At 41.0% G+C, this 25,381-nt stretch overlaps 1 protein-coding gene across 1 annotated transcript in view; it reads left to right on the top strand.

Moving 5' to 3' along the window:
- The first annotated feature begins 5,609 nt into the window (after positions 1-5,609).
- The window catches only part of dlgap3 (discs, large (Drosophila) homolog-associated protein 3), a 150,346-nt gene continuing 130,574 nt past the window's right edge, over positions 5,610-25,381 (top strand). Inside the window, exon 1 of the mRNA XM_028035739.1 lies at positions 5,610-5,839. The gene's annotated coding sequence lies outside the window, so the exon portion shown is untranslated. The remainder of the gene's footprint in view (positions 5,840-25,381) is intronic.

Genomic DNA, 25,381 nt, shown 5'->3' with positions numbered 1-25,381 from the left:
CAAAAATGTCAAAGAATAACTTGAGCAACACTTGCTGGCACCCCTTACATTTTAGTTACAGGAAAATGTAACTGATTATATTTTGTTCATATCTTTTATTTATCGGGGTGGGGGGGCAATGTTAATTTGCTTTTTTGGAAGCTTGATTTGGTAATCTATCACTTTAAGTGTGGGTTGTGATCTTCCGCCGTTTAACTTTGATTTCAAAGCGCTGACTATTGCGCTTCCCAAGCTTAAAAAATTGCCTAAATTGTGGAGTTGGATGACGGAACATCTTTTTTTCAGGCATTGAGTGCAGCTTTAGCTCATTTTGGCAATGAAGGGGGAAATTTGGAGAGCAAAAACAAGAAAGCTGCTCTTTAGCTACTCCTGTAGCTTAGTGGATGAGTATGCATAGCAACCATAGTGTCAAGAGTCATGTGCCTCTGTGAATTAGGTTCCATGTTTAATGTAGAAGTTTTGAGACCCCATCTGTGCTCTTCATCTGCTGTCTCCTATATTACAAAGCCCTGAAACCGCTCACTGACACACCATTGATCACTTCTGCCCTCTTAGTGGAATGCCACGACAGCCCATATTGGCAGCTGTTGACAGCTTTAAAGGTAAAATGAAGAGGTGGATCAGCAGCATCAAAACGCCTCGGGCAGTGGAAGCCCAGATTGACTTCCTCATGCTTGGTTGGGGCTCAGTTTTGGGGCTGAGTATTAGAAAGTGATCGATTTTGTTTTGTCCAGTGGGGATTACGCAGTCTGGCCACAGGTAAGGCTAAGCCATAGCTAAAGCAATAGCTTTAGTATGTAGACATTTAGTGACATCCATTGGCCAAAGTACAACGTAATGAAAATGTCGGGTCCACAAAAGTTTTCCGTCCGTTATCTATACCTGCTTATCCCTGCAGGTTCACATGAGGCTGGTGTTTATCGCCAGCGGTCGTTGGGTGAGGTGGACAGGTTGCCAGTCCCAATTTGCACCTGTCATATTTATTCTTCAGATGGAAAAAACTCAGCGCTTCCATGACACAATTCCAATCCGTTTTCAATAGATGGCCTGTATCACAAAGCCAATGTCTGGTCTGCTTTTTTGCTAACTGGCAACATTATTTGTAGTCAGCTAATATAGCTTTCTTTCTTGGTCCAGGTTATAATTTTACTTTTTTGACTGTGGTTGTAGACTGGTAGTATCAGTTTTCTTTTTTTATATTATTCTTTTCATGTGGCTTTAGTGCAAACTTTCCAACAGAAACAAAAAGAAACCGATGCTGATACTGTGAACTGTATAAACACATTTGAGTTGCTTGTTACCACCTCTCTCCAGTAGGGGGCTAATTCTAAACACTCCAAAAATATAGAGCAGATCAGCAGGTGTTGCACAAAGGTGACTTCTTTATTTTCACATTTTTGTAATTTGGAGATGATTTTGAATAATAGACCTTCTAATAGACAGAAATGTTGCTTTCTCAGGATTTCCACCTCGTCTCTTTGTGTAGACACAAAAGGCTAAGAGTAGCAATACCAAAACTATCATAAAGTTGTCCCGTAAGCCTTTTGCTTTAACAAATCTGGTGGAAAGCGTTAGCGTGGCTATCACAAGCGCGGTTAATAAAGACGCGGGCAGATCTGGCGGGGGGGCCGGCTGTGTAGCAGGTGGCGCACAGCCCAGGTGTAAACGATCCCGGCCTCTGTGATGAATGCTCTGCCATGTACATGAGAGGTGGAAGCTTGTGTTGCGCCATGTTGGGGGGGGTGAGGAGGGAGAAAAGTGGATATTACAGCTTGACCCGACGAATCGATAAATATTCATTAGTCTCCTTTCTGCTGAGAGGGGAGATTGTACAAAACAATCTGGTTGGAGCGCTTTATGGGAAAGTGGCGCTCCATGGTTGATAATGCAGCCGCCTGGGAGAAACGGGGCACAGCGAATCCGGTAGGGTCAAGAGATATAAGGATAAACTTCTATTCACTTTGCACTATTAGTCATGGGCGAATACAGTCTTTGGTTATACTTGTTTAATCTACTGCGGCTTGAAAAAGCACTTCATCAGAATAGAAGGATGGGGATACGTGATTCTAAATAGTGGACTTTGTGTGTGAAGACAATATGTATGTAGCCTACTTTCTTCTGACACCCCTAAATGAAATCCAAAACAACCATTTGCCTTCAGAAGTCACAAACAGGGATTGAATGGAATTTAGCAAACGTCTGTGAATGGGAAGCATCAAGAAAATCAAACTCATCAGTGGTAACGTTGAGACGTTTAGAGCAGGGTTTGATTACGCAGCGTACCCAAAGCTTTCAACCCATTGGGAGAGAGTAGTATGGCACAACTGCAAACCTATAGAAACATGGCTGTTCACCTAAAGGCAAAGGATGGGAAAATACAAAAGAAGCCAAGGGGCTGCGGAGGAACAGACTGAGCCAAGTAGGAGATGCAGAAAGCATGGATGGAGAATGGTCAATGGAAAAATGGATGGTGTAAATATTGGGCCAACCCTGAAAAAGAAAAGCGTTTTAAACAGGCAGGACGCACAAGCAGATTAAACAAGCAGATAGTTGATTATTCTACAACCTGCAACTTCAGATGCACGTTTGCGTCTTACAAAACCAAAAAGGAAACGCTTTTTTAAATATGGATGCAATAAATAAATGATAGTTTTGAGGGTTTTTTTCTGTAATATTCTGTGTATAATGTTTACAACAACCTTTCAAGCTATTCTATTCATTTTCCATATTGATGGTCTATCTTTTTTTCCTTTTGTAATGGATTCATTTAGTTGACTGTGAAATAGAAAAAGGTTTTATAATTAAGCATGTTATGTAGTACATATCTGGAAAATAACTTTTGCAGCTCTGTTTCTGCAGAGTAAAAATGTACTTGATTCAAATTTTTGTGAAATTGCTGCAACTGATATGGTCTTGGTTTTTGTTGCACTTTTTGGGGCGGGGGGGTTATTTTACTGGCAATTTTATTTATTTACTTTTTAATCAACTTACTACTTTTATTCATATACCCATCTGTGATATTGTGAAGCACGTCGGTCAAAATAATCTTTTGACTTGAGCTCTCGGCAAGTTCTGTTCTGTAGCAGAAGTGGCTCTTTGGATGGTAAAGGGTGTTGACCTCTGGCGCAGAACATCAAATCTCAATAACAGACATGAAAGTTTGTAGTTGTATCATGGAAAAATGTGAAAATCTCCTTCCCACTTCTACTTTAAAGCAACGCTCGTATTATAAAACTCTGGTTTATTATAAAGTAATCAAAGGCAGGCAAGATCACACTGTTGGGGACTCTAAGACGAAAGAGAGGTTTAGTTTTTCATCTCTTAACACTCCCTCCAAACCCCCCCTTTCACGGCCAACACATCTCTTCCTTCTATTAGTTAGCGGTGGTGAGAACAGTTCTAACCGCACACACACACACTTCCACACCTTGTCAGTTTCACACAGCACTGTCACTGACCGTGGTGCTGAAACATTCTGCATCCCTAAAAAGAACATTTAAAAAAAAAAAAAAAACCTCCAAAATGGTTCCTGTCCTCCTATCGCGAAAATCAACGGGACTATTCCCAGAAAGAAGTTAACGAGATCTCAAATCTGTGAACGCATTATCCAACGTGGCAACAAAGTTTCCCCTAACAGCCGCAAAGATGCTGAGCTGGTGTTGGAAGAGGCGCAGCTGTAAATTAAAGTGTGGGTGGAGAGCTGCCTGATTGTCAGTGGGCGGGTGGGGGTGTATAAAAGAAAGAAAGAAAAAAAAATCACCCGGAGAAACAGCAAGCCAAGCAGTGGAATAATTCATTATATTTTCACACACAAAAAAAATAATACAGCAAACAAAAAAAGAAACCTGGGCTTTCTACTGGACTTCAGACACTTTTAAACATGAAAGTACTTATTTACCATGAATATTTATCAGTTGTGCAATAGGAGAACTTTGTTTTGCAAATGAAAGAAAAGAAACTTGAGCACACTGAAATGGCGTCTGGGTTTCTTTGTGCATCAGGAGTACGTCGTTCTCATCATGAAGCGTAAATGAAGCGTACAGATGTCGTCCTGCAGCGCCGGCTCGCCGCAAAGCCTCGGTTTCAGTGACTTCATTCCTCAAGCGTGATGAGAAATTAGCACTAAAAGCATGCACTGGTGCCCACGGAAATGAGGCAGCCTCTTAATTATGGACTGCCAAACAAATAGGCAAAATATGGCAAGAAAAAAAAAAGATAAACACTTAGCTAATGTACCTAGAATTTATAGGAAAAAAAATGAGTGATTATTTCCACAGCTTTCCTGTTCCTCTGCTGACACCGTTTTGACATCGAGACGGTTTCAGAATTTAATTAGATTCCTCAAGCTGCAAGCCTTTCGCAGAAGAATACAGAAAACAGAAAATGTGCTCGACAAATGAGTTTAGTTGATATTATTCATCCTATCATTGTTCAGGGCAATAATCTCATGTTTATTGATGTAAAGTGATCAAACCTCTGGTGCAGGTGAAAGTGGCTCTGTTAAAGTTTATTCTTTTGGATAGAGGTGAATCTTGCCACATATACACAACAGTTTTTGTTTTCATTAAAATGTTAAAGGAAGAAGTGGGAATGGGAAAACTGTTCTATTTACTGGTAAAAAGTAGAAAAATACAAAAATCAGAGTATATTTGTATATATATGCATACATGTACATATGTACGCATGTATTTTGAAGGACATACTGAATTATTTTGGCCCATTTTGAAAGCCACTTTGCTTCTTTTCGTGCCCATTTTTCTGTCAGTTTTTGATTCCACTCAATTTTCTTGAGTCTTTTTAAAAAATATTTTTTCTTTTATCCTTTAGCTGAATCGTACAGCACTTTGGTCAACATCCAGTTCTTTACGCACTATATAATTGACATCATGTTCAGACAAAAAGGAGAAAACTCTACATTGAGGCAAACGAGTAACAATAAAGTTACACCGCCTCTGAATCCTCTCCTTCCTCCCTCCACCATCATTTCCTGCATCCTACATCCTGCCTCCTTCCTTCCTGGTCTTTTTATTTTTGCTCCTTATATTCACAATCCCTACTTTCTGAATCCCTTCTCCCATCGCTCCCCATCCATTATCTCGTCCTCCATCTCTCATCCCCACCTTCTTCATCTTACATCACTGGCTCTTTCCTCTCTCATCCTTCATTTCTGCCTCGTTCCACGATCCCTATCTTTGATTCCCGTCATTCCTTACTCTCACCTATGTCCTCCCTCATCCCATGTCCAACTTGCATCCCAGATCCCGCCCTCCCTCATCCAGCCCATCTTCATTCCCTATCCATCATTGTGGTCACCTTGGTGGTATCTAGTGGTGGGGGTCCCTGTCTTGCTCTGGGAACTGATGTCATGGCTAATCCCCCCCCCCCCACACACACACACACACACACATCGCCCCCCCCACACACACAGGTAGGTCGCAGAAAGTTTCCCAGTTTAATGTAATGTGCAAAAAAGACAAACAACAAATGATTAAAACTGAAAGACATGGAATCCAAACTGGAAGGCAGCAGGAGGAGATTCACTTCCGATGCGTTGGCTGTCAGCTTCGACGGTCTGATTTCTTTTCTTTTCTTTCTTTTTTTTTTTTTAAGCCCCTCCTCGAGATGCGGAGTGGGGCCCCGCTGAGGAACCCGTGGACCAATCGGTTGCCCGTAATATTTCAGTGGGGGAGCGAGCGTTGAGTGAGGATGAGCCACTGCTCGTTGTCCTCGCTGCTGCTTCTCCATCCTCCTCTGCGCTCTCCGATCGGCGAGCTGTGGAATAGGCGTGTTTCTGTTCCTCCGACGCAGAAAAACGCAGAGAAGAAAGCCTAACTTCAAGGTAAGGAGGCATCGCCTTTAAAGCTCTTTTGTTGTTGTTGGTTTTTTGGGGTTTTTTTAGATTAATGTATTTGATTCAAAGAGAAAGCCGAAGGTACAGGTGCCGAACGCACGGAACTGGGCTCATGCAAGAGGTGCAGCGGCTGTCATGTGCCGCTTCTGTTGGATGTGTGATGGAGATAGCTGACGGGTTGGACGGAAGAGCTTTCGCTGGTCCACTCCGTCGTTCAACATCAGGGTGTTGTGTGGGTTTCCAGCTGTGTCAACATGACGGGGGGTTTTAAAAAAAAAGGAGGGGGGGGGGAGGATGAAAAAGAGAAAAAAAAAAATCATCACCCCCATTTCGCGCAAATACGCTGGAGCAAACAAAAGCGCCAAATTGCCACGAAATTGCGAACCGGAGATGAGAGAACAATTTAAAAAAAAATGTTGCCACGCACCGAGTTTCGTTCGTGCGTAAATGTTCGCTGACCGTAAAAAAAGAAGAAAAAAAAAAGCGCGTCCCGCTTAAAGCAATGGTTCTATCTGCGTGTGTGTTAAAACGTGCGTCCCGAAGAGGGATCCGCGCAGGCTGCAGGGGCACCACACTGAGGCACGCTGCTGTTCAGTTCATCAAAGCAAAGTCGAGTGGAACACCAGCAGTCCCGGCGCTTTGGGACGCGAGAGGACGATTCCTCAGGACCTCCAGGAATGTCTCCCGCTAAGAGATGAAGCCTAATGTTGGAACTTAAGTCATAAAATTTGAACATTTTGGATACATTTTTATGTGTAGAAATTACGTACAGTGATGTGAAAAAGGTACTAGGCCATTTAGATTTCTCCTAATTTAGCTTTTTCTTTTTTATGGTGTGTGTGTGTGTGTGTGTGTGTGTGTGTGTGTGTGTGTGTGTGTGTGTGTGTGTGTGATAATGCTAGGGGGGATTTTGGTTCTTTTCTTTTAATTCTGCATTATTGAATGCTTTTTGAGTATTAAGAGTCTTTGAAGGTAAAACCATTGGTAAAATGCTTTGGATCATTGTCCTGCTGCATAACCCAAGTCTGCCTGATCTTAACCTAAAAAAAATGATTTGCATTGTATGTCATGAAAATTTGCTTGAGAGCAGAATTCCTGATTCAGTCACCAAGGACTTGCCGCCCCATACCATCACACCAACACCGCCACGTTTGACAGGTTCCATTCAGTTAATGTTTGTATTTCTGTGGGATGTAACGGGACACACATCCTACAGGAAGTTCCACACGTATCTCGTCAATTTAAAGAGCATTTTCCCTGAAGTGTTGAGTCTTTGTTTGAGCCAGCAGTGGTTTTGGCCCGTTTCCTCTCCAGTGGCACCTATGGCCGAGTCTCTTTCTTATTGTTGATTCATGAAGCCCAATCTTAACGGCGGCGGTTGAGGTCTGCTGTACATTCGATGTTGTTCTGGACTCTTTTATAGCCTCCACAGTAAGTCATTGATAGATTCTTGGAGTTCTACTAATAGCCGGGTGAATCCTGGGAAGGATTTGATCGATTACTGGATTTTATTAATCCTCAATTCTACCAACTGTTTCTTTTTCTTAAACCAAACATTTCCTTGACTTTGTTTTTGGAACCATTTTCTTCCTAGGTTGACTTGTTTTCATCAACGTACGCTTCTCAACGTTGTCCTGGTATTTCTTCTTTTTCCCTTCCAGTTATGATCTGTGATGCAACCTTTACTGTAGACATGTTGGGAGTAATTTGTAGAACCGCTCTTCGTCCAAACATGGAATGTGTGCAATATCATCCAAAGCTTTGATCTCATCTGTCAGCATTTCTCAGGCTTGACCAAATCTTCTGTAGCTAGTTTTAAACAAGCTGCAGCATGATCCTCTTTTTTTTTCTTTTCTTCCTCTTCCACAGTGCATTGGTGCATAGGTAACAGTGTGGTTGAGTGAATTACTTTATTTTAATGAGAACCCATGAAAACAAGATCTTTTTGAAGCTCTCCATTAATGCTTCTTGGCTCTTGGATCCCTCTGCCAGGCGTTCTACAAGAGAAGCCTAATAATTGCTGGTTTATGATGAAATTGTTTTTTTTTCCCACAAGGCTACAACTTTCAGAAGTTTAGGAAAGCTACCTTTTTGGTTATATTTTGTGTAAGACGTTTTTTGTGAAGATCTATTTGCTTTTACCAATCATACTGCTCTGTGCAATATTTTGGCCATCAGTTGATATCGTTATGCACACAGCAGCAGTGTTGCTTTCTACATTTTGCTCGATTTTAGCTGGTTTCTTGGCTTTCTATGCCATTTTACACATCATCTTCACGTGTTCAGTACTTATTTCATGCACTATTCCACATAATTATGAACAAAGTTGTTTTCCTTTTTGTTTTTTCTGGTGTGAATTTCTTCTCAATGGAAATATTATTAATATGTTAGAAAAACATTGACTTGTTCAGTGCTCACTTTACTCACTGTATTCATTTATACTACCAGATAATACATAAGTGAGACTAAAAGATGTCTGAACTTCTACCTTCAGTAAAGTTTTAAAGTAAAGTGGGTCTGATCAGTTACCGAAATAAAGTTGTCAGAGTTGCACTGTTGTGTTGAAAAATAATTCTCTAGATTTAAATTTCACTCATTTTTAATGCTTTACATTTAATTCCCTTCAAAATTCCTTTTTGCAGTGCAGTGCCGACGAGTTTCAGCACATTATTTCTTTACACTTAGGTGATTGAACGAGCTTTTAGAGCACAGCTGATCTGGAAGACATCGAATTTCCCATAAATTGCCGCTGCCTGTTTCACACAGCCGTGGCGCGGCGAAACATTTTGACTCTTGGCTCTGATGGGATTGGCTGATGTGCCAGGAGATCAGATAGCGCATCTTTGCCTGATGTACTATCTGTGAGGTTCGATGTGAATTCAAATGACTGAATAAACTCCACTAGAAGTTCATCCAGGCACTGCTTGCTTTTTTTTTTGTCTCTTAAAATGGATCCAGGTTGCAATTTTGAGTGATGTAGACTTGCTTTAGTCTGTATGTGTGTCCAGGATAAGCCTCGGAGCATAAATGTGACTCAGGAAATTTTATGTGATAGACCATGACGAAATGCTTAATTGTGAAGGACATAAATGATACAAAACTCTAAAAAGTGTGGCATTTAATACCAACTTTCACTGCAATTACGTTTGCTAAATTTCCACCAGTTTTGAAATTTCTGCCTATTCTTTCCAGCTCAGTTTGATTGGACTGAATCTTTGAACGTCCATATTTGGTCTTGCCACAGTTTCTCCTTTGTCTTTGGGGGTTAGGCTTTGAATAGGCCTTAGAACATAAATTCTGTGGTTCTGATTGTTTGTTTTGGTCACTATTCTGCCTCGTACTCTCAAAACTCCTGAGATTTCTAACAAGGTTTCTTTTAGCACTCGTCGCTGCACGTTTGGCTCCATCCACTTTCCACAGCTTTCATGTCCATGCCAAATAAAAGCATACCCACAGCATGGTGCTGCCACTGCCACCGTTTCCCACTAGAGATCATGTGATGATGTGTTGAGATGGCTTGTGAAAAAAAAACATTTTTTTACTTCTAATGTAAAGTAAAAAGAGCTTCTATCTTTAAGAAGCTCTTACTCTTAGTAGTAAGAGCTTCTTAAAGAGACAGACACCAATTTCAAGGTGTCAAAATTAAGTCATGTTGGTATTTTTATAACTGAACGAAGCATAGTTACTTGGTTTTGCTATAAAATGGCACTATGTGCATGGAAACTGAAAAATACTACCCTTTTAATAACAATACGTGATGCGGTATAAGTTTATTTAATAGGATGTATTTAGAATGAGTATAAGTGCCTGAGTTTTATAATTGTAGTTCATTAGGTTTAGCTGTGACTGTTCAGAATCTGATTGTTGTCAATGGAGCGCGATGCATAATTAAACGCTATGGAAACAGATCAAGTATTGGCTTTTTATTAAGTATGTTGCTCACATTGTCCTTTAGAGACACAAAACCCATTAATTTTAGATTGAAAATGTGTGGAAGCATTCATAAAAAAATTTAATAAAATAATTAAAACACTTTAGGCTTTCATCATTTTATCAATAAAGACTTACTGACATGGTGCACAAAAAAAGCAGCTAATGCTAAATGAATCGCCAGACATTGCAGGCCATTATATCTCAACTCACACTCTGCAGGTCGGTGTTATATTTGAGTAGAAAAAAATTCACTTCTTTTACTGCCATTCGCTCTATGCACCTGGCAGATTCTGGTAGTCAAGATGGAAAACAAGTAAAAGAGTGTGGGATTCATTAATTGCCTTTCTCTTTGCGATATTTAAAAGTGTAATTGCAATTGGTTGTTCTCCCTAATGCCTAACATCCCTGAAGCCGAAGAGGTTATAATATTCTTCTGCATTTCTCGTGCGTCTTCCGAAACTTTCTGCGACACGACTTGGACGCGCTGATTAAATTTAGTGCAAATTTCCAGAAGCGCATTTTGGAACAGCCCCAATTTTTCTCTCTGAGCTCAAACCGCCTCCTTCATTAACCAGAAAAGACAGTTCATCAGCAAAACAAGACGCAATTAAAATGATGATTTCTTTATCTCAATTTGACTTAAAATTAAGGTTCCTTACTTGAACGACACACACACACACACGAGGCTCTGCTTTGAGGCAACAATACATGTTCCAAACGTCCAACTCTTTGTTGTTTTTTTTGTTTGTTTGTTTGTTTTTTCCCCACACAGAGGAGGCTCAGTGGAGATGCTCCATCTTGATGGGCAGAGGATTAAATGCTCGTCTTGGCATCACGTCTCGGGGCCCCTGCGTGTTCCCTTCTCACGGGGATAACTGATCAGGAAAAGAGGAGAAAAACAGAAGTGTCAGTCTAAGTTGTGTGTGTTTCTGCCGATACAGTTACTTGGCAGACTGCGGGCCAGATGCAGCCCCTCCCATCATTTCCATCACTCCTTGTGAAGATGTGTTAAAAATTAAAAAAAATCAACTTAAAACAAAACAATATTTTACTGCAGCTAGGCCTGTCGCAATAAATCTATTAATCGCACAATAAATAAAAATGAGCTCCATCATTTCCATTGGCATAATTTATCAAATTTCTCTTTCTATTTACCAAAAACTGGATGACAAAAGTCTTCAGTCTGGTGCGTCGGTCTCAACTATCCCCCCCTTTTTTTTTGAGAATTTTGTTTACAGACTCCATAATTAATTTTATTTTTCTGTTCTTTTAAAAAAAATATTTAAAATATCTCCCAGTTCTAGTGTTAAATGTTGATCAGAAGTTAAAGTTAGATTTTTGAGAATGTGTTCTTGCATTATTATGCCATTACTATCACATTACTTGAAAACTGTCTCAAAACAATATTGTTTATCGCAATAACTTCTAAGACGATTTATCGTCCAGCAAAATTTGTTATTAATACAGGCCTATACTGTGTGCTCTTGTTCTAGACTTTGTAATTGGCTCCTTAACTGTAGATACTGGTGAGTTTAGGCAGCATTTTTCTGTCTTGATCCACTTTTTAATTTTTTTATAAAACATAAAGATTAAGAATATAATTTAATGCACTTGATTTATGATCATTTCAAAATTCCTTTCATCTATCAAAGCATCTTTGGGTCATTTTCTTTATCTTTTATAAGGTATTGTGCTTGGAATAAAAAAAAAAAAATGAAGTCAGACAAAATTGAGTTTGGGGGGGAAAACAGCCTGATGGTGCTTTTCTAATTGGAAGGAATTCATATGCAAGGTACCCAAAAAGGAAAAAAAAAATTGTAATTCGAAGATTATTATTTCTTGATAGCTTTTATGGAGCATTGTGGATTAGCAATCCGTGCCTAACCCCCTGCTTAATTCTTCTAAATGATTAATCATATAACATGAGAACTAACTGTAAAGATCATTTCACTAAATGAGCACAGAGAGGGCATTGTCAAAAAACACAGGAGGGAAGAGAGGCTAGTAGCTCACAATTGAAATATTACATAATGATGCTTATCGGATTTTAGCTGCTTTGGAGTCAGCCCTTTCAGATGTACAATCACTTAATTTCCTCAATCTAATCTGGAACTAACATAATATCTCTTTAGAGCTGAGTTATTATTATTATTATTATCGTCGCTGTTTAAAAGCGTGTCTCTCTCCTCGTGTCACGAGGAGAGAGGGAGGGAGGGCAGTCGCAGTAGGAATCTGTGACAAGGTGAAGCGCTTGGAGTGTTTTCATATCATTACAGCTGCCTCTAAAGCCACCGCTGCATTAAAATCGAGGACGCAACTCAGATTGGGTCGTTAGAAAATGCGGATGCATTCAAAGAATGGATGCGGCTCATGAGGAGGCGCTGCACGGATTTCCGAGTGTGTGTTACTACAAAGGCGGCCCCCTCACCTCCTGGACTCTCTCCATATTTTCTGATCGCCGCCTCCGCACCCACCCCGACTCACACGGCCCACGCGGAGGTCACTTTGCATTCAGCATATCAATGAAGAGCGTTGAACTCCAGAGACGGAAATATTCTGCCTTACATGCTTAAGTATCTCGACCATTTTCATATTTCGTCATGTTAAAATCCTAAACTTCAGTGTCTTTTCTTTGGATTTTACCTGATATTCCAACACAATGTAATTGTGAAATGGAAAGAAAATGTTGAGGGATTTTGAACACAAATCCATATTTATTATACGTAAGCAAAAAAAACCTTGATCCTCAGGAGAGATCCAAATCTTTAGGGTGCATTCACACCTGTGCTGTTTAGTCTAGTTCATAATCTAGTTTGTTTGCCTAGAAAGTCTGGCCTGTTTGGGGAGGTGTGAATGCTCAATCGCACATGTTGCAGACCTCAAAAGCGAACTGTGGTCTGCCTAAAATCCTAGGTGTTGGTTCAGTTGAAGTGAACTCTGGTGCGGTCCGAATGCGTAATGTGAACGCCGACTGCAATGGAGATCACTCCAAAAGCAGGAAGTGGACTAAATTTCAGGGCATTCTGGGTAAATACAACCAAAACAAATGTCTAACACTAGTGGAAGAAATGGCTCATTGTCTTTTGCCAAAAACAAAGGAGAAATCCTACAACCGCTAAAATATGACACCGCTCCATTTTTGTTCGCATTTTGTCAAGAAGAAAGTTGTCCTCTTGTCGTCTTCGGAGATTTTTGTCGCTTCCTTCAGTAGTTCTTGGTGCAGCGCCACCACAGGCGAGGAGGGTGAACAGGTTTGATAAAGTGCAGAGCGAAAGCTAACCGCAGCAGCTGAAAATGTAACAAATGTTGCAACTTGGCGCCACTATCAAAACATCTGCTGGACTACCAGATGTGAAAACAACCCAAGTGGCAGAATCTGTTGACAAGGCAGCTGTTCTTCATTTGCTTCGCTACTACTACAAATGTAGCAAGCCATTGTGGCACACAGTGGCTTGCTACAAGGAAGAAGGTGCCACAAACTCCTAACCCCTATGTAGATTAAGTGGTAAAGCGCCAACACGGAATGAATGTGACGCACAATTCTAATGACTGATGCCGCTAGTCTGGAGGTGCGGTGTGGGGGCTGTAGCTCCAAGGTGGAGCTTTGTAGAAATAGGCGGAGCATTGTGAGAGCAACCGTTTAGGCTCCTCCAAATGGTTGCCACGGGAGATTTAAGGATCATTCAAACGTGCATGAAAGAATTAAAGCAACACTCCAGTTATGTTTTTTATTTTTTATTTTTTTATAGGGGAATAACGCTAACATTATAACATGACGTAAACCTTTTCATATATATTTTACATAAGACTCTCCCTTTAAAGCCCCAATTAAATACGCTGGAGTTTGTAGCTTTAATGTGACAAAACATGAAAAAGTACAAGTGACACGAACGTGTTTGCATGGTACCGTAAAGATCCGATTACAAGATGAATGTGTTCTATGTACTCCTAATTGGGAGTCGTGCTGAACCCTAACCCTAACCCAACTGGAGTCGAATAAATCAGAGCACAAAAAACTGCAGATGTGCAGAGAGAAGCTCGATATTTTAGTGACCCTAATGGTTGTTTTTCACCGACTAACTCATAGGTACGTAGTAGATCTTAGCTGACAACGGAGGCAACCATGACAGATTCTTGGTCTAATTGGACTCGCTCGCCAATATGTCGGCGCGGTAATTAACAGTATAACATTGCCCTTGGAGTTAATCAGTAGGTGAAACATCAGACACTTAAAGGGCCGCCTGTCCAGAAGCTGTGTGTTCAGGATTTGATTGGTCGGAGCTAGAACTGACTGGTGAGGACAGCCGGGATGATTTGATGTTGCTGAAGCTGAAAAAAGCAGCTTCAGATTCTTTGTAAAGCAGGGCATATAGGTTCTGTTTAGATGCTAGCTGAGGCTATAAAACAGGTAATGAAAGTGGGATGAGTTGAATTAATGATGTTCGATGGGACAAAATATGCTGAATTGTTTTGATCTTTTTGCCAGCATCCATTAAGAGCTGCATTACTTTGATGTTGATTAATCACACATGAATATGACACTTTTCCTGTCACAAGTACTCTTAGCATGTAAAAAAGAGCTGCCTGATGTCATGAATCTCACTAATGAGCTTTTTAATATATGTAGAACATAAAAAAATAGATCCGTTAAAAGTGTGCACATCCTTAAGATTGCTCATTTGAGGACCAGTTCTGCCGATTTCATTGCGAAACCCTATGATGGCGATTGTGTTGAAAAAGACTTAAGTAGCAAGACTTATTTAAAAAAAGAGAGAAAAAAACGATTAAATTAACCTTTTAATAAAAGTCGAACACACACACACACACCCACACACTTATGACCTTCTTGTTCTTGTCCTTACTTGTATGATTTTATTTTTATTTTTAATTTATTGGTGACAAATGTTTTAGATCACAAAGTTAACTGTACTCAGTCAAATGTAATCTAAGTAATATGGCCCAAGCATCTGTTTGTGACCTTAAGCTTGACCTATTTAGCAGGACAATCAGCCAAAAGGGATTTGGATGCAAAGTCAGGACTTAAATTGAATTGAGATGCTGTGGACTGACTGAATTTAAAACAAAAAGTTAACCAAATTCCTCCCACAGTGACAAAATAAAACTGTTATCGCAAATGCATTATAAATAGCGTTTTCCCCTAATAAATGAATTAAAAAATTGCACTCTCATTATTTTTCTCTGACATTATAATAGCTTTGGTAAGTATTTGTGTGACTAAAAGGATAAAAACAGAAGAAATCTGTTTAAACTCTTGAATGAACTTTGCTTACTCTCCTCAGGGCTGTACTTATCCATGTTTCAAGTTACACTTTTTCCTTCCACTCAACGTTCCATCAATATGCTTGAAGTCAGGACTTTGTGATCTTCTATAGCAATAGCGTTTTGCAGCTTAGCCTTTTTGTGGGGTTTTCCTAGTTGTTGTTAGTCACAGAATGGCTCTAGCAACATTTCAGGATAAAAAGTCATTCATCTGTTGGTCTTATGTAATATTTAGACTTTCTGAAGCTGAATCATGAGTTTTCTTTAGCTGCAAGCCCTAATCATCAAAATGAACAGAAGTAATCACTTGAAATGTATGCCTCCGCATGAAAGAAACTGAGTATCACTTTTGAAATGGAATTACTGAAATCATGACGTTCTGCTCCATGCTGTCCGTTTGTCAAAAGCTCAACTTTTTCATTCCAGCCTGCAGCTAAAGATGAGTCGCACAAACTTAGACGAAATTCATTTCACTTCTTTTTTTTTTTCTAGCTTTAACATAAAGAGAACAATCCGAATGTTTGACAAAGTTACATCGTGGGATATCATCAAATATCATCTTCCTATGAAGATTTTCATGCGATTTTGTAGATCTTAAGGGTTTCTAACACAACTTCAGTGCTAGTCCTCCATTTTCAAAGAAAAGGGCAGAACATGTCGACTCTTACGGTCGTTTTGTTAGAACTAAGCCTGCCAGTTTGGAGAGAAGCGGGTGTCTGTGGATTCCTGCCGTCTTTATAGATCATGTTGTTTTTATCAGGTTCAAATCAGCTCATTCCTCCAGGGTCTGTCCCATCATCTCTGTTGGAGCGGGGAGTTTTTTTTTCTGTTTTAATCACAAGAGACTGCCTAAGGTAAACTTTTTTTCCTTGGGTTTAACTGGGTCAGTGTCAGCTTGCCCTCTCCAGCAGAGTGCAAACGTTCCAGATTTGAGATATGATTTGAAGATGTGCTTGTGGCGCACACCGAGGGAAGCCGTTGTTGTTTATATCTTTTCTGGCATCTCTGTGCTTTGCGGACAACAACCAGCTAGCTTCTGTATTCTATGTTTTTATTTGGGTCTTTGAAACAAAATGATGAGTGTTATGTGTTAAACCAATTCAGACTATAACCAAGAACACATAAGTTGGCAAAAATAACCATTTCCTGTTCAGCCAACTGCAGTTTTGTTACAAAGCTAACATTTTATTTCATTTTATTAACATTTTATTATACATTATTTTTAGTTGAACAACCAAATGATTATGGAAAAAATTCCAGCTCCCCATGTCCGGTCCCACTCAGTCCGGCTCTTTGTGCCTAATAAAAACACTCCTAATAAACGTTAAAAATAACAGAACCCGATCGCTCCGTGGTCCATTCGGCTGAATGAGTAGGAAATGAAAAAAAGCCAAAGAACGATGTAGAGTGGAAAATGATAAAAGATTGAGTTTTTTATTTTATATTTGTCTGGCTTTGTTAGTCTTTTTCAAATAAAAATGGACTTAATAGCAGGGCTATAGTTTGGTATCATTAGATTGGGTACAACAAAAGTAATCAGACTGCAGTGAGGTGACCTTTAACCTGCATTTAGTCAAAGCAACCAGACTTCCTTGGTTTTCTTATTTTGTTGTTTTTAGCCAATTAGGAGTACAGAGAAATGCATATTTTAGATTTTACTTCTGAAACCTACTTCTCTTCCTTCTCATTCTTGAATTTTTGCCTCAATTTTAAATCCACGTTTATCCCGAGAAACGTAGAGACATTCCCTGTTTTCATGTCAAAGGCATCATTCATTCGAAAGAGAAAGTAGATGACCGTCCTTTCCTTCCTTTAGACTGATAGAATACCCGACTGATTAGTGGAGTTGTGCCCACTGGGATTAAAGCCAGCCCAGCTTCTCAGATACCCCCTACTTTTCCTGTTTACTTCTGTTTTAAAAAAAAAAAAGCTTCATTGTCTCATCTCTAGGCTAAAATAAGCCTGGCAACAATGCAGACGCTAATAAGCGCGCCATATTGTCACTGGTCCTGGTTTAGCTGAGGAGAGACACACACACTCGTGCACCCCCAAATACTTCACACTTCTCTTTCAGTTGTACGCACGCCCCCGTGCACACCATCGGTGCCTCGGTGGAGCTACTCTTACTGGAGTGTCGCCACCTTGTCTTGACACATTTCCCCCTTGACGCTGCGTATTTAATCGCTCCCGCCGCCGCGGTTGCAGCAGCAGCAGCAGCATAACGGGGGCAACCGGAACCAAAGCACGGCCACACGGTCATGCGTTTGCAGTACATATCTCGAGACCACTTATCGTCTGTGAAGATGATGTAACGGTGAGAAACGGAATGCCGGCTCAAGCTCCCAGCAGGCCGATGGCAAAAACCGTGTGCTGGAAATCGTCTAGCGGATGGGACCAAAAAGAAGAAAAACAAATAAATGAGTTAAAGAGCTCGCAGGCGAGCGGCAAGGTTAAAGAGGCGAGGGTAATTGCTGTAACTTATCTGGGTGGAAAAATGTTTGCTCATGTTCAGAGTGTGCTCTTGTCTGATGCACTTGGGCATGAAATTGTTCCCCTTTCCACCTAGCAAGCCCCGAGCCTAAGTCCACTGCCCATCGTTGGCCAGCCAAAGTGGCCCGTTTTTTGTGTGTGTGTGTTTATGTGCATGTGTGTTTGCTCTTGGTCGCCTCTGTGAGTGTTTACCTTGACGGTTTTGCTGATGAGCGTGTTACATTTGGGAGCGGGGGGTCGGTTAAGCGAGAGGGCGAGCGCTGGGCATCAGCTGGGCCCTCTTTATTCCTCGCCGACTGACAGAATGAGTGAACGAACGCTGCAGTGATTACAGGCTGCGTGAAGAACTGCCGAATGATCACAGAAGCACTTCACGCCTAAATCCGAGGCAGAGGCGAGAGGGCCGCGGCTGGAGGGCTCCCACGAAGCGGAAGCGCATTAGCATATCTTCATTCAGATATTGGCGGAATGGTGTGTTTGTGTGTGGCTGGGTGTGTTTGGGGATGTTTGGGTTTCAATCCTGCTTTTTCGTCCGCGATTGATTGGATTGGGTAATTTCGTGATAGACGACCACGAGTCGTTGGTGTCAATTTCCGTGGGGAAAAAAGTTCAGGTCACACAGCAATTTCTGTCTGAATGGATTTTTGTGTGTTTGTGAACCCAATCAAAGCCCGAATTGAATACATTCAGCTGTTTTCATGTGTTTGGGGGGGAGAGAAAAAAATACCCGCCTCACATATTGTGCATTTACATCTGTGCATCTGTGATAAATATTATTTAGTAATCGTCAAGGGAGAATGCTAACATTCTCTGCAGCGTTTGCCACGAGAGTTGGGTGAGCGAGAAATAATAGCTCCAGTTTGCAACCCGTTGTGAAAAGCGTGTTATTCTTTCTTCGTTTCTGTAATATTTACTCCAAAGGCAATACATGCAGTTCACACACAAAAAAAAGTCTATTAATGCTTATTCTCCATCAAGGCGTGAATTACACATACAGCGAAGTTCTGAGTTTGAAATATTCATGTGTTGTAGCAGCCAGAAAAAGTCAAATACGTCTCTCATCTGGTGGCTGCACTGCACTATTTCACTAAAAGGTTTAATCCCACACCAAAGGGCAGCTAAGTGTACTTTACCTCAGTATGGGGTTGCCACAGTATCAACCTTGTGTGTGGGAAAAAAAAAAATCACTTGGTTGCTTTTTTTTTAATATTCTGCAGCCTAACCTGCCATGCTCTTGTTTAAAAAAAGCATTCAAATAAAATAAACTTTTATGGTAACAATCTCACACACAAACCCCACCCCCACAATTCAACCTTTAAGAATTGTTGAATTCTTTAGGTTTACTATATTCTGTAGGGGAAAAAAAATCCAAGAATAAGAAATGTTAAATTCTTCAAAATACACTTTTTTTTGTAAGACTGGAATTTAAATGCCTGTAGGGTTTAGGTTAGAAACGTGTCAGACCCACTGTTGGTTATTATCCATAAAATCACCTGTAACTATGATCAATCAATCAATCAATCAATCAAATTTTATTTGTATAGCACATTTCAGCAGCAAGGCATTTCAAAGTGCTTTACATCATTACAAACACAGAAACACAAAGCAACATAGAATCAACAATCAAAACACGACATTAAGTCAAGTTCCATCAATAAATTTGTAATTGATTACATCCATCCATCCATCTTCTTCCGCTTATCCGAGGTCGGGTCGCGGGGGTAGCAGCTTCAGAAGGGAGGCCCAGACTTCCCTCTCCCCAGCCACTTCTTCCAGCTCCTCCGGGGGAATCCCGAGGCGTTCCCAGGCCAGCCGAGAGACATAGTCCCTCCAGCGTGTCCTGGGTCTTCCCCGGGGCCTCCTCCCGGTGGGACGTGCCCGGAACACCTCACCAGGGAGGCGTCCAGGAGGCATCCTGACCAGATGCCCAAGCCACCTCAACTGGCTCCTCTCGATGTGAAGGAGCAGCGGCTCTACTCTGAGTCCCTCCCGGATGACTGAGCTTCTCACCCTATCTCTAAGGGAGAGCCCAGCCACCCTATGGAGAAAACCCATTTCGGCCGCTTGTATCCGCGATCTCGTTCTTTCGGTCATGACCCAAAGCTCATGACCATAGATGAGGGTGGGAACGTAGATCGACCGGTAAATCGAGAGCTTCGCTTTTTGGCTCAGCTCTCTCTTCACCACGACGGACCGGTACAGCGCCCGCTTGACAGCAGACGCTGCGCCAATCCGCCTGTCGATCTCCCGCTCCCTTCTTCCCCCATTCGTGAACAAGATCCCGAGATACTTAAACTCCTCCACTTGGGGCAGGACACCCCCCCTGACCCGGAGAAGGCACTCTACCCTTTTCCGGCTCAAGACCATGGCCTCGGATTTGGAGGCACTGATCCCCATCCCGGCCGCTTCACACTCGGCTTAATTACTCAGTAATTGATTACATTTCAAATACAATTCTAAACAGGTGGGTTTTTAGTCTAGATTTAAAAGAAGTCAGTGTTTCAGCTGTTTTACAGTTTTCTGGAAGTTTGTTCCAAATTTGTGGTGCATAGATGCTGAAAGCTGCTTCTCCTCGTTTGGTTCTGGTTCTGGGTATGCAGAGCAGAACCAGAACCGGAAGACCTGAGAGGTTCTGGAAGGTTGATACAATGAAAGCAGATCTTTAATGTATTGTGGTGCTAAGCCGTTCAGTGATTTATAAACTAACAACAGTATTTTAAAGTCTATTCTTTGAGCTACAGGGATGTACGTCTCTTGCTTGTAATTGTCCCAGATCTTCACCTCGGCTGTAATTGAGTGTGATTTCTGTTTCTATAGGAAATGAGAAATCCTCCTACAATGGTATCGACTTAACAAAACCAGTAAGATATATGGGGGAGGTGAAACACTGCTACTGTTCCAATGTCCTTGATCCTTTTCATCAAAGAAAAATATGCTAAGTAAGTTAACAATCTTGGATAGAAATAATGGTGTCTTTATTTCATAGTGATTGTTGAATTCTTAAAAATAAAACTATAGAGTCATCGGTTTGTGGCTACAAAGGGTGAGTACTGGGCTCGGTTTGTGTACGGTACTTAAAACGGGTTGATTGATTTGCGGTGAAATGATCTCTCCCAAGTGGCAGGAGAAATGGAAAATACATTCTAGTAGAAGTAGACTTAAGCTAAGCTAGACTTAAGACTAAATGACTTGTTTAACTGGATCTACATGCGGTCCAGACAACAACGTTCCCTCTTTTGACTGGAGCCGTAAGAAGGACACGCGTTACTTGCCCAGATGATCAGAGGATGGAGAGACAGCGATGTGGCGGGGGCAGAAAGATAATAGAGAGGCTAGGTTAGGATTATAGCCTAATGAAGTGGATGAACCATTACATCGATGACTCAGATTGAAGGGGTGGCAGTCATTTGATGAATGGATGATGGGAAAGGATGAGATGGGGGGGGAGACATGTTAAATAATGAAGAGAAATGGTGTTTAAAAGCTACAACATGTGGGGGGCTTGTCATTTTATTTGCCCTTAATATTTTTCTCTGTCTTGTGTTCTTTAATACTCAACTTAAAGTCTAAAAAGAGAATCTTTTGACTGAGAAATTTGAACAGAATAATAATCACGAGTAAAAGCTTTGCTCAAAGAAAAGACATCGGTGTCTTTTGAAAGATGAAGATGCAGCTGGAAATTAAAAGTTGAGGATATTCACATGTCTTCTGATCCCTAAATATGACTCGAGTGTTTTTATAATTTTTCTGGTTATAGATTAAGGTTTTTTTCTTTTTACAGTGTGCACAGTAAAAAGAAAAAGAGTAAATAAATAAATTAGCTTGCCTTTACAAAAATTGTGAAACGGTAATCACACATGGGTGTAAGGCGATGATTTGAACATTTTTCAAATATGTTTGCTACTATTCTTTTATGACTCCAACATTGATTTAAATTTCTCATTTCGGTTTCATAATGACTATGCTAAGTCTTCGGGATGTGACGATGTGATGGATGACGACCCTGTTTGGACCAGAAGCAGAAAACTGCGTAATATCTAAGCTAACTAATCACTGAAATACTAATCTATGAAAGTACTAATTGAGCAGAACATTGCAACTTCTCTGCCCTTTTCCACTTTACAACTGGTTGGTTTAATAAGAATCTGATTTTTATTCAATTACTTTTCCTGTCATCCATGACAGACCCATTAAAACCAGCATAAACTGGTTTATGCTGGTTACATTACATGACATCCAAATTGTTCCATTTTATTTACTTTTTTTTTTTGACAACCTGCTCGTTCCTATTTTTACACTTCTTCCCACCGTCACACCTTCCTTCACTGCATTTCTAATTTTCCCTGCCTACTGTGACTTTATTTTTTGCACTTCTCATTTAGCATTTCCCACTTCCCGAGCTCCCTTCTTCCATTCTCTTCCCCTTGCATCTCAATTACCCGTCCCGCTTTTAGAGTCTCCTAACCCATTTTGCCCAGCTTTCGTTTAATAACATCCGTCTCATTCTTTTATTTTAATGTTTGCCTTAGCTCCTCCAGATATCTCTCTTCCCCTTTGCTGCCCTCGTCTCCTTGTGACCTCCATCTTTTCTTCTCTCTCTCTCAGTAAAAAACCTTTCTGTCACTCCAACACTTCTCTCTCCTGGTTTTTTTGTCTCTTTTTGCCTCCTCTCGACAGGCCCCTCTCTCTCTCTCTCTTATAAACAGGGCAGGTGGCAGAGAGTGCACTTTCGGTGGCACATGCCTTCACTCAGATTTAAATAGATAATGGCAGAGTCTAGTGCTTGTTGGGCCCTTTGAATAATGCAGGAGATCCTGAAGGCATTGTTGCCAGGCATCACTGATGGCGACATGCATAAACCAGCTCACAAGCTTGCAATATTGATACCATGAGCAGATAGGAGGGGTGGTGTTCAGCCTTCCGTACGCTGGCATCTCTGACCGTTACCGTCGAGGTTAATGGTACTGCCATGTAAAGCGGGAGCTTCAGTTGTTTAAAGAAATGCACATTAATGATGGAGGTTTTTCTGGTCTTGGTGCTTTTTGTTGTTGTTGTTAGGTGTAGTGTTAGCGATATGTAAACAAGCAACGGCAATTTTGAAAGGAAAAATTGCCTTTTCAGTTTGAAACGTCCTTTTACCGGTATCATTTTTACTTTGGACAGGGACAACTTGTGCATCAAAAAAAGTAGTTAGTGCAACCAGATGGCATGTTCAATGAAGGAATAAAATATCTGATTATTTGGTGACAACTGACTGTTTCAGCTTCTTCCCGATCACAGCTGGTGTAGAGAGAAAGCTCCTGGTTTAACAAGCTACTGACGTTTTTCAGAGATTCTCTTTGAGTTCATCTGAAGGTTCATTGGCCGGTTATTAATAAATTGTGTGTGATCTTTATTGTGCATGACCCTCACAAACTTTATTGTGGTTATTTTTGTTTTGATTTCCTATTCAGTAAAGTTTTAAGATCTGTAGTTTTATCCACTCTTGTGCTCAGTCATGTTCTGTTTGGGGAATTTCTCCGTGTTAAACCCTGTGGAAACTCAAAAGTCTTACTCACAGTTTTTTTTTTTTGTATTAATGTAATTTCCTGCCTCCTCCACCACAGCAGTTTATGACTAAATTAATGTCGCAATGGGATTGAGTAGGTTGCCAATGTAAAGTCCTTTAAATGAGACACCAGAGAAAGGTTAATATGTTTTTTGTTCTTGTTTGGAAGAAAGATTAATTTCACTGTTATGATGATGGAGTAGAAACTAGAGTTTAAAAAGCTGTTTTTAAACTCTGATCGTCTGATTGAAGGTTAGTTTAGGGTTTAGTGGATGTTTGTTCAAAGATTTTGGTTAAATCTATATATCATTATATATCTATACCATTTATCTAAATAAATGCTATAGATACCATCCTTAAATATCCTAACATTATGCTTATTAAGGTTTTAAGGGGCAGTAGGAACAATTCTATTTTTCTTTTAAATAAATGCATTTAGATTCATTTTTGTTTTCACAATTTCCTAAAAAAAAATCCATCTTTTTGTGGAATAACTGCTGTTTTTACTTCAGGTCATGATGTATGTTGCCGAAACTGTCCAAAAATATTTTTGATAAAGTGTGCTTTCCTGATTGAGAACAAGAACTTTTAAAGCCCAGTCGGTTCATCGGCTCTTTGCAGGAACAATGTTCTCTGCGACGGGCATCAGAAGTCGATCCTGGCAGGGCGGTGAATTGTACCCGTCGCCTACCTCCTAAAGTGACACCGTCGTTTAATTTCACGCCACGGCATTATGAAACATAATTACCGGGATGATTTCTCAGCTGTGTCTCCTTCTCGCCCCAGCCGCCCCGCCGCAGACTCTCGCCGTCAGTCTGTCACGATCGCTCCCTCGGCGGAGTGTGACGCTGCTCATTTCCTTCTCGATCGTCTCCGTCAGAATGTCTGGCGGTGATTTGCGACGCTTCCTGTCAGTTCGGAGGACGAGGGGAAATTTGGCCTAATGCAGTTAGATTTATTAGGCCCCTGACTGAAAAGTTTCATTTATTTGTTGCTTTTTTTTTTTTTTTTTAAAGAAACCTGCTCCACACTTTTTTGGCGTGGAGAACGATCAGACACAAAACCGAGAGAGAGACAGGAAACGTAGCTTAAAGGATGCAATAAGAGGAGCTGTAAAAAAGAAAAATACCTCTCATTGTCTCCTGGTATCCTTGCTGCCAGCTATGTACCGGTGCAGAAAGAAGAAGAGAACAAAGAAAAAATGGGGTAAAATGTAGATGGAAAGAGTTTTTCTAGTGATCTTATCTTGTTAGTTACTCTCTTTTTGACCTTTTATTCACGTCTTTCCTCGGCCAGGGCTTCATACTTTTTAAGAATAAATAGTCGCTTCCCTAGGGAGAAATATTTCATATAGAGGCTGTTTGTGTGTTGATGCCTTCAGCCGAATGCCACAGACAAACTGGACAGCGGGTGAAAATGGGAGATGAAACTGAGCAGTTCCTTCAATGGGCTCTTGACTCACACTGGGACAGGATGGAAACACTGCTGCTTTTTTTTTTACTGGAAATTGGGGGGAGAAGAAAAGAAAAAGAAAAAAAAACGGAGAAAATGAGTTTTAAGCCGCAAAATCTCAGCGGTCTCCTCCTTCCCAGCAAGCCATTGCTCATGGAAACGCAAATGCAGCATCTTAACTCTTAATTTTTTATTTTATTTTCCCCCCCCCCGTTTCATCCCCCACTGTTTCTCTCCGTGGGGGTCTGCTTTTGTGTCTGCGTGTAATCCATGAGGAAGATGTGTATTTTTGCCACCCATCAGAGGTGTGGTATACAGCGAGACTGTCTGCTGTCAGCCGTACTCTGCCAGCAGCTGATAAATGAGGGGCCTGAGAGATCTGCTTTTACACCTCCCAACAACGCCGCGGCCCCTCCGGCGCCGTGCTGTATCCGAAGCTGGATCCGTCCCTGCGTCGCCTGAACCTGCTGCTCACGTCAGCACAAATGCATGACACGTTCACGTGCTTCTCGGCCTGTCACAGCAACAACTCTCTCACATCGAAGATTGGAGTCGCAAACCGAGGCTCTGCTTTTAAGGCGGCATACCAAGTTAATAGTTTCAGGTTTGAGTTCTCAGTGAAGACAGTTGGTGGTTTTATGCTCACTGGGTTTGATAAATGTGTGACTTTGTAAGTATCTAAGCTTCTCTGGTGTCGGAGATGACTGCAACACCGCGTCATTGTCAGTTTCAGCCAGAGAAGCAAGTCTGTCTGAAAGATAAGAGCTGTGCACCAAAAAGGGCTTTTAAAGGCATAGTTGTTTAAATAATTAGTACCACTGGATAAG

The sequence above is a fragment of the Xiphophorus couchianus genome, chromosome 13 (genome assembly GCF_001444195.1).
Source record: "Xiphophorus couchianus chromosome 13, X_couchianus-1.0, whole genome shotgun sequence".
NCBI lineage: Eukaryota > Metazoa > Chordata > Actinopteri > Cyprinodontiformes > Poeciliidae > Xiphophorus > Xiphophorus couchianus.
This window is presented reverse-complemented; position numbering and strand designations above follow the sequence as displayed.